Below are 9416 nucleotides of genomic sequence, written 5' to 3'. Positions count from 1 at the left end.
TTCATCAAATGTTTCATGTATATTGACATAAATACATTTATAATACCTCTTTCTTGTTTTTAAAATATCTTTAGGATATATATATGTGTGTGTGTGTATGTGTATACACATACATATAATCTGTTTCATTCCCAATGATAGTATTCATATGTTATCTTACCCTCTTTTTAAAATCAGTCTTATCAATCTTTTCAAAGAACTAAACTTTTACTTTGTTGATTTTCTGTGATGTATGTTTGCTTCCATTTTATTGATTTCTGCACTTATTTTTAATAGCTCCTTGTACTTTTTGCATTTAAATTGCTGGCTTTTTATAGTCTCTTGAATTACATCGCTGATTTTCAACCTTTCTATTGTTGTAATACATGTAGTTAAAAGTAAAAGTTGTTCTCTATAAACAGCTTTAGATGCATTAGACAAATTATGATACGTCTTATTTTCATTATCTTTCAGCTTAAAATATTTTAAAATTTCTATTATGTTTTCTTCTTTGACCTGTAGAGTGTAGGACACAAACTGCTTTATTTCCAAACTTTCATAGTCTTCTGGTAGTTTTTCCGGAATACAACAAAGACTGAAGCTTTGTTACAATTTGTTTAGTTTAGTTTTTCCTTGCTGTGAAGGCATAGCCTTACTCCTTTCATGTGGTCCTTTAAAGGTTTATCACTTAAAGGTTTATCACTTAGCGCTAAGGGTTAGTATTTCTTAAGTCTCAAAACAACAGCCATTTTACCAATGGGGCTCCAACTGGGAGAAGCATGAACATCAACCTCTGTCTCCCTAGAATCATGCAGCTGCTGGATCTCTACAGATCATTAGCCCTCCAGTTGCTCTTTCCTGTATTGGAACATCTTCCTGTGTAGGTACAACTTAGGAATTAGCCAGTAATATAAAGAGAATTTATAATACAAATTTGAGATCTTTCTCTGTGGTTCCCTCATCCCTTGAATTTTGACCATCAAGTTCTATGCGCTTTGGTAGCCCCAAACTCTGACCAGTGTCTCCTTAATGCAGTACAACTGCCTCTTTCCACATGAGGTCCATTCCACAATGGTGCAATACAGAACACACCTTTGGGAGGAAAGCACCTTCGAATGTGCAAACTCATATCATGTGCTTCCCTTCTTTCAAGGATTGTAGTTTGTCAAGGCTTGCCTGGGTTGACAGCTCATCAGTGCCTTCAAACAGTTGCTTTAAGTTGGGCGTGGTGGCCCACACCTGCAATCCCAGTACTTTGGGAGGCCGAGGCGGGTGGATCACGAGGTCAGGAGTTCAAGACCAGCCTGGCCAACATGGTGAAACCCTGTCTCTACTCAAAAGACGCACCTGTAATCCCAGCCACTCGGGAGGCTGAGCCAGGAGAATGACTTGAACCTGGTAGGCGGAGGTTGTGGTGAGCCAAGATTGCGCCATTGCTTTCCAGCCTGGGCAACAGCAGCCTGGGTGACAGAGCAAGACTCTGTCTCAAAGAAAAAAAAAAAACCAGAAACAAACAAAAAAACTAGTTGCTTTATAGATCTCATCAACAATGAATAATTTTTCTTCTAGATTAAAAAAGAAGTAATAGATTAAAAAGGCAGTAACAGAGACAAATGAGATTCAATGTTAGGTGAAAAGGATAGGGCATCAATCACTCTACTGTGCGACAGTGTTAATAAGAAAAAAAGAATCTATTGGCTGAAAGTGCTGCACAATGATATTAACTTTTAAATTTGATGGCCAAAATTTCGTGACAAAATGTTAATAATTATTGTTCTTTTTTTTTTTTCCCGAGACAGAGTCTCGCTCTGTCACCCAGGCTGGAGTGCAATGTTGCGATCTTGGCTCACTGCAACCTCCGCCTCCCGGGTTCAAGTGATTCTCCTGCCTCAGCTTCCGAGTAGCTGGGATTACAGGTGCCTACCACCATGCCCAGTTAATTTTTGTATTTTTAGTAGAGACGGAGTTTCACCAGGTTGGCCAGGCTGGTCTCGAACTCCTGACCTCAGGTGATCCACCTGCCTCAGCCTCCCAAAGTGCTTGGATTACAGGCATGAGCCACTGTGCCCGGCCAATAATTATTTTTAAAACAAAATCAGATATACTGTTATATGCTGGAAGAGTATTCCTTCATTAAAGAAGCAATGTTGTTGGCTTTGACTACGGCTCACGAAAATATTGCTTTTCATATTCATCCATTCACCACTGGTCGAGGGTATATACTGGGTACACTTCTAATTCCTACCTTATTATAAGGGAGCTTAGAATGATTTGGATTTGGCCATACCTTTCCATCTTATATTGTTCCTGCTGTTTTGAATTTTAGTACTGTTTGTTTTCATATTCCAAAATGTAATAATTACGAAACAATGTCGTTTTAGGCATTCACTCTTTATTTAGCTTTTGTCACATGTTATGAATTTCCTTTTTCACTTATAACATTTTGAATCCCACTCCTTCATCAGTTCTAAATTCCTATTCATTAATATAGTCATCACTCTGTCATATGTATTGTTCAAAATTGTATATTTGACCTTTTAAATCTTAATTAGTATATTTTAATTTATAGTTTTGTTAGGTTTTTCTCCTTTTAACTTTCCATTCTGAAATTATTTTAGACTGACAGACACAGTATATGAATGACACAGAGGATTCCTGAGCACCCTTCACCCCAATCCCCTCAATGTTAGCACATTAAGCATATTCCTATATTTTATTTTCCTTCCCTTTCACATATATATACAAACATGTATATTTCTGAACTATTTGACAGTCAGTTTGAAGACACATACCTCCCCTTACCCTTAAATATGTATTTTGTAAATAGGTATGAATTTTCTTAAAACAAAGACATTTGTTCTATAACCATAGAACAATTAATACAATCAGGAATTAACATTCATAAAATAATATCATAAAATCTATTGACTTTATTCAGATTTCACAAATTATTTCAATAATGTCCTTTAATAGCAAGAAAAAAATTCCAGATCATATATTGCTATTATATCTTTAAGATCTTCTATAATGTGGACTATTTAGTCAGCCTTTCTTTGTGTTCAGTAAGTTTATTTTATTTATTTATTTATTTATTTATTTATTTATTTATTTATTTTTCCTCCCTGCTTGCCTGTTACTAGGTTGATGCAAAAGTAATTGCAGTTTTTGAGGCATACAAGTCAGTTATTTTGTGAAAATCTCCCTCAATCTGGGTTTGTCTGATGTTTTCTGATTCAGATTACATATTTTTGACAATACCACCACAAAAGTGATGTTGTGCTCTCATGAGCACATCCTATAAAAGAGGTACATAATGTAGATTCGTCCCAGTACTGATTTAATCACTCGGTTAAGATGGTATCTACCCGGTTTCTCCACTGTGGTGGAGATTACAGTGGAGAGTGGAGATTTTCTTGCTATTACAGAACTTCATGACTTCTACAGCTTACGGTTTTTGTGATCAGTATTTCGTTGGTTTGAAGGAACTCTGATAAAGATAGAGGGAACCCAACATTTACCCAGAAGACTAGAGACTGTGTTTACCAGAAGTGTCCAAAAGTGTGCTTTTGTAAAAACTGAAAGCCTCCTCCCCGTCGGGGAATCGAACCCCGGTCTCCCGCGTGACAGGCGGGGATACTCACCACTATACTAACGAGGAACTGACGTGAAAAAAAGTGTTCTTAGGAAATCCATGTGAAGTTACTCACTATTCTCTCTTATTTCTTTGCTCTGTAGTCACACGTTCCCCCTACCAAGTATACGCAAGGCACTTCAGCGAACATGTCTGCGTCCAACCGCCAGTTCTCTCCAGTTCCTCCTTCATTCCTCGGACGCTTTGTGAGGCCCTTTTAAAAAAGAACTCTCGCTAGCCTCCTTTGTGGCGCACTGGTTTCCGTCTATGTTCAACCATGGTTTGAGCCCTAGCGAACATAGGAGTTGCAAATTCTGAAAGGTGCGTCCGTTGGTTTCAAAGACAGGAAAAGCGGAGGTGGGACCAATACCTGCGCTCCGCTGAGGCAAAATAGATTAAGAATCTGCAGATGTATTTTTAAAGTTCAGGATGCGTTAAGTGGCACGCAGAAGCTTTATCACGAGTTCCCTCGCCCAGACTCAAAGCAAATATGACATCGTATTTCCTCGCTGAACCGCTCTGAGTAAAACATTCCAGAGTCGGCAAAAGTTCAGGTGGCCTTAAGAGGAACGCAGAAGCTTTACCATGAGTTCCCTCACTCCCAAACTGAAAGCAAACGTAAGATCGCATTTCCTCGCTGCACTGTTCTCAGTAAAACATACCGTAGTCGGCAGGATTCGAACCTGCGCGGGGAGACCCCAATGGATTTCTAGTCCATCGTCCATCGCCTTAACCACTCGGCCACGACTACACGAATGGAGAACGTTCCCTTCAAGTCTTTAAACAGAAATTACATCAGCTAACTAACAAGAAAGGGCCAAAAGAACAAAATACGGTAAAAATGGTTTCCGGCGCAAGAAACTAGAGTCTGCGAGTACATCAGAAACTCTGAGGTGACGTGCAAGTTGGATAAGGCAAGCCAGCCGCAAGGAGTCCTTGCCCTATCAGCAGTACCGCTTCCAGAAAACTAGAGACCACTGTACCTCTCTCACCTAGACCCAAACCGACCCCGCAAGGAAGTGGAATCAGACCCTTACCCTAAATCTAGGCCTGACACATTTAGTTTTTGTTTGAAACTTCCTCGCATTGAGGCTCCTTGATGAATGCTAATGGCTTTCAAGAAGGGACTAACTTCTGATATGTGTCTGAACTGGAGGGCCAGAAAATGATGCAGAAAACCCTACTTGCACTTTCTTGCTCTGATGAGGTCCCTAAGTCTCTAGGCTCACACCAACCCAAGGAAGTATCTACCCAGTCGCGTTTGCACGGCATTTTGCATTTCACAGTGCGCTTCCGCGCTCCAGTTGGGTTAAGAAAGAAATTTATAGACGATTCATGAGTTCCCATGGAACCGGGTTACCTATCAAAAAGGAAGATCCTACTTTGATTTTTGGCCAAGGCAGACGCTCCTTCGCTCAAAATCTAACCCACACAGCATATTTTCTTTTTCTCTTGTGCTTCGGTATTGAAGTCTAAAGCTGCCGGTCCTGGAGTTTTCCTGAGCCCTTGGGGTGCACAGATTACTGTAACTGGCTTTCGTCTACTTCTTGGAACCATATACTAATCCAAGAAAAGAGGGAAACAATCGCAAGCTAGGAAACCATGTCGACTAAGTAGATAAATGAGGAAGAGGGACAAGGAGGAAGAGGGAGAGAAGAAAGTGACCAGAAGGGAGAAGAAAGGAAGGAGGGACAGGAGGTAGAAATAAGAGGATGAAGGAGAAAGAAGAGGAGAAAGAGGAAGAGAAGAAAGGAAGGAAGAGCGGGATGGAAAAGACAGAGATTTTCTGAGGGCCTTGTTAGCGCTCAGAAAACGATACCCCAAAGTATGGCCCTTGGAAGTGCTGAGTACTTTGAACAACCTAAGAACCTCAGAACCAAAGTCTCTCTGACCTTCCGCAGCCCCACTGCCTCCTGATCCTCTTTCATTCCGGAATGGCAGGGAGGGGCTTTCACTGAAGTTTCCCTTATTTGACTCAGGGAAGTTCCTCCAGAAGGAAAGAGATTGTCATGAACCCTCTCCTGGAATCTGTACTAAACCAGAGAAGATTAACTCAGATCCCAGGAGAGAAAACCAAAGGTCTCCACGCCCGGGACATCTCGCCGAACCAGACTTCAATTCTTTTCTTCACCACCTTTCTGAGGGCTGCTACTTGAGAGACTTTATCTGTGTAATAAGACAAGCTTTTTTACCAGAGTAGTTCCTGCCCTAACCCTCACATTACTTCTCGCCACCACCTTCCAGGAGCCTTCAAGCCCCTATTTCTTTATGTAGCTCCAAGACCTATTTAAGCTTCAACCATTTGCCCCTTCTTTGAGTCTCACTTACACTTTCTGGGACCCCTGTGCATATGTGCATAATAAATGTGTATGCCTTTGCTTCTGTTAATCTGTCTACTGGCAACTTTATTTCTCAGACTCAGATAACCAAACTCCAGAGTGGAGAAAAAAGATTCTCTCACCCCTACAGGGTCAAAAGAAGACTAAAAGAAATTCACTAGATTTATGGAAGACCATAATTTGAGGGGATAGACATGAAGCAGTTTGATGGGGTAGCGAGGTGTCCATACAGATATAAATTGTGTTATAGATTGTTGTTCATAGTTCATGCATATCACATCCTTTTTATTTGGTGGACATATTTTTGTCAAGCATTTCTTTATATATATTTTTTTGCTGAAATCATTTGCAACTCCAGCTTTGAATACAGTTAGATACCACAGAAATATCAAAAATCTGTTTTAAAAAATAAAAAAAAAAAATTAGAATCAGGGTCTTACTCTGTCACACAGACTGGAGTGCAGTGGCACCATCATAGCTTACTGTAACCTGAACTCTTGGGCACAAGCCATCCTTCTGCCTCAGCCTCCAGAGTAGCTAGGAATAGAAGCATGCACCACCATGCCTAGCTAATTTTTTTTTTCTTTGTAGAAAATAATTTATTTTCTTTGGTATTCCTTGTATTTGAAGAAAAATTGACAATTTGCCTTTTTAAGTATAGAAGGACATTTGATTTGTTTCCAATTTAGGGCTAAAGTAGAAACTGGACTAGTTTTTGTTTCCTGCAACTAAGTCCTGACTCTCTACCTTTACTGAGATCCATTCTACCATGTTTTTGTTTTCAGCCCAGTAAAACAAATAAGATTGCAGCTGTGGCCAGTCCCTAGTCATGGTTACAGTAAAACAAACAAGCCAACAGTTGATTGGTAATTTTAGTTCAAATATATCACTAGTTGCTTTGTATTTTGCTGAGGTGTTTTTTTAAGCACAAAAGGTTTCTGAGGGCTGGGTTCAGTGGCTTATGGATTGTAACCCCATCATTTAGGGAGGCCAAGGTGGGAGGATTGCTTGAGGTCAGGAGTTGGAGGCCACTTTGGGCAACATAGAGATAGAGAAGTCGCTGAAGACAGAAATTATATCTTTCTGTGTCCTCAATATGTATTGAAAGTCTCATTTGTATAAGGTATGGCTAAAAGTTTTCCAAATCATGAGTGCTGGTTCCTTTTGCTGAATAGTTCCTTCCTCAGTTCATTTCTTTCCTCATGCATTTCACCATAAGCAGCAATAACTAACCAGGTTGCACATTCCACATTTTACTTGGAAGTATTCTCAGCTAAATATTCAAGTTCATCATGTACAAATTCTGTTTTCCACCCAACTGTAGAATACAATTCAGCCAAGTCTCTCCCTCTTTATAACAAGATCACCATTCCTTCAGTTTCTAACTGCATGTCATTAATTTCCTTCTGAGACCTTACCATAAGCATATTTAACATTCTTATATTTTAAATTTAATAGAAAACTTTTGGAACAGTTTTAGGTTTATAGAAAAATTGAGTGGAAAGTAGAGTTTCAGTATACTCCTTCCTTCCCCCTTTCTCTCCCAGTCTCTTTATTATTAACATCTTGCATTAGTGTGGTATATTTATTACAATTGATGAGCCAATGTTCATAAATTATTATTAACTAAAGACCATAGTTTATATTACGGGTCACTTTTGTGCTGTATAGTCTATGGGTTTTAACAAATGTATAACAACATGTATCCACCATTACTATATCATACAGAATAGTTTCGCTGCCTTAAAAATCCACTGAACGTCACTTATTCTTCCCTCTTAAAATCCACTGAACATCACTTATTCTTTCCTTTTTCCCTCCCCCTAAGCCCCTGGCAACCACTAATCTTTGCTGTTTCCATAGATTAGCATTTTCAGGGATGTTATATAGATGGAATTATACAGTATGTAGCCTTTTCCAGATTGACTTCTTTCACTTACCAATATGTACTTAATGGTCTTCTGTTCTTCTTCCTTTTTGGTAGCTTGATAGCTCATTTATTTTCCTTACTGAATATTTCATTGTCCGAATGTACCATAGTTTATGTATTCATTCATGTACTGAAGGACATCTTGGCTGCTTCCAAGTTTTGCCTATCATGAACAACGCTGCTATAAACATTCTTGGGCACGTTTTGTGTGGACATACATTTTCAACTCCTTTGCATAAATACCAAGGAACACAATTACTAGATCGTATGGTAAGAGCATGTTTAGTTTTGTAAGAAATTGTCAAACTGTCCTCCAGCGTGGCTCTAACGTTTTGCATTACCATCAGCAATGAATGAAAGTTCCTGTTGCTCCACATCCTTGTCAGCATTTGGTATTGTCAGGGTCCTGGATTTTGGCCATTTTGATAGGTGTATAGTGGCACCCCATTGTTTTAATTTGCATTTCCCTGAGGACATATGATGTGCAGCATCTTTTCATATGCTTATTTGCCATCTGTATATCTTCTTTGGTGACATCTGTTAGGGTCTTTGGCCTGTTTTTTTAATCGGTTTGTTTCCTTATTGTTGAGTTTTAAGAGTTCTTATATATTTTGGATATCAGTCCTTTATCAGATATGTATTTTGCAAATATTTTCTCCCAGTCTGTGCCTTGTCTTTTCATTCTCTTAAACATTTGTTTTATTTTTTTAAACCAATGTTCTCTTCATGACAATATATGCATTCTCTAAGATGATCGAAGCTTTCTCTATCATGTTCCCTTGACTGTAATTGTTTTTCATATACTCAGTGTTAGGATTTCCAGGTTTAATGTTTGTCAGCCAACAGTCTGAGAGACTTGACCTCGGCCCCTTATCCAAATGCTGGGAATGCACACCAGCACAGTAAAATGCAAGTGCCACGTCTTAAATATAAAAATCTACCGATTTGTTGGATTCTTTTTTTCTGCCAAGGACACAGTGACGGACAGACTGGCCTTGGGCTATATGCAGCTATGTGCTGGCTGACACAGGCATATAAGATGCTTTACTAAGGGGCAAAACATGCTAATATCATCTCCGGGTTTCCTTAAGCATTAGAAAAACATGTTGGGGCCGGGCGCAGTGGCTCACGCCCGCAATCCCAGCACTTTGGGAGGCCGAGGCGGGCGGATCATTTGAAGTCAGGAGTTTGAGACCAGCCTGGCCAATATGGTGAAACCCCGTCTCTACTGAAAATACAAAAATTAGCCAGGGATGGTGGTGCATGCCTGTAATCCCAGCTACTCGGGAGACTCAGGCAGGAGAATCGCTTGAATCCGAGAGGTGGAGGTTGCACTGAGCGGAGATCGTGCGATTGCACTCCAGCCTGAGCAACAGAGCTAGACTCCGTCTCAAAATAAATAAATAAATAAAGTTGGTCGCCACTCAATTGAGAGTCGTGAAAACAATTTTAATGGGTAACTACCAGTATTTTCAAAATGACAAAGGAGTAGAACAGAAAATATAAGGTAGAACATGTAACAAAGGTAACGATTGTT

At 39.6% G+C, this 9416-nt stretch overlaps 2 non-coding genes across 2 annotated transcripts; both read right to left on the bottom strand.

The window, feature by feature from the left end:
• Positions 1 to 3565: 3565 nt before the first annotated feature.
• TRNAD-GUC lies at positions 3566 to 3637 on the bottom strand. The gene has a single exon. It is a non-coding gene; the product is annotated as a tRNA-Asp (tRNA).
• A 635-nt stretch (positions 3638 to 4272) lies between these two features.
• TRNAS-AGA lies at positions 4273 to 4361 on the bottom strand. The gene has a single exon. It is a non-coding gene; the product is annotated as a tRNA-Ser (tRNA).
• Positions 4362 to 9416: the final 5055 nt, after the last annotated feature.

This window comes from Mandrillus leucophaeus, unplaced genomic scaffold, assembly GCF_000951045.1.
Source record: "Mandrillus leucophaeus isolate KB7577 unplaced genomic scaffold, Mleu.le_1.0 Scaffold392, whole genome shotgun sequence".
NCBI lineage: Eukaryota > Metazoa > Chordata > Mammalia > Primates > Cercopithecidae > Mandrillus > Mandrillus leucophaeus.
This window is presented reverse-complemented; position numbering and strand designations above follow the sequence as displayed.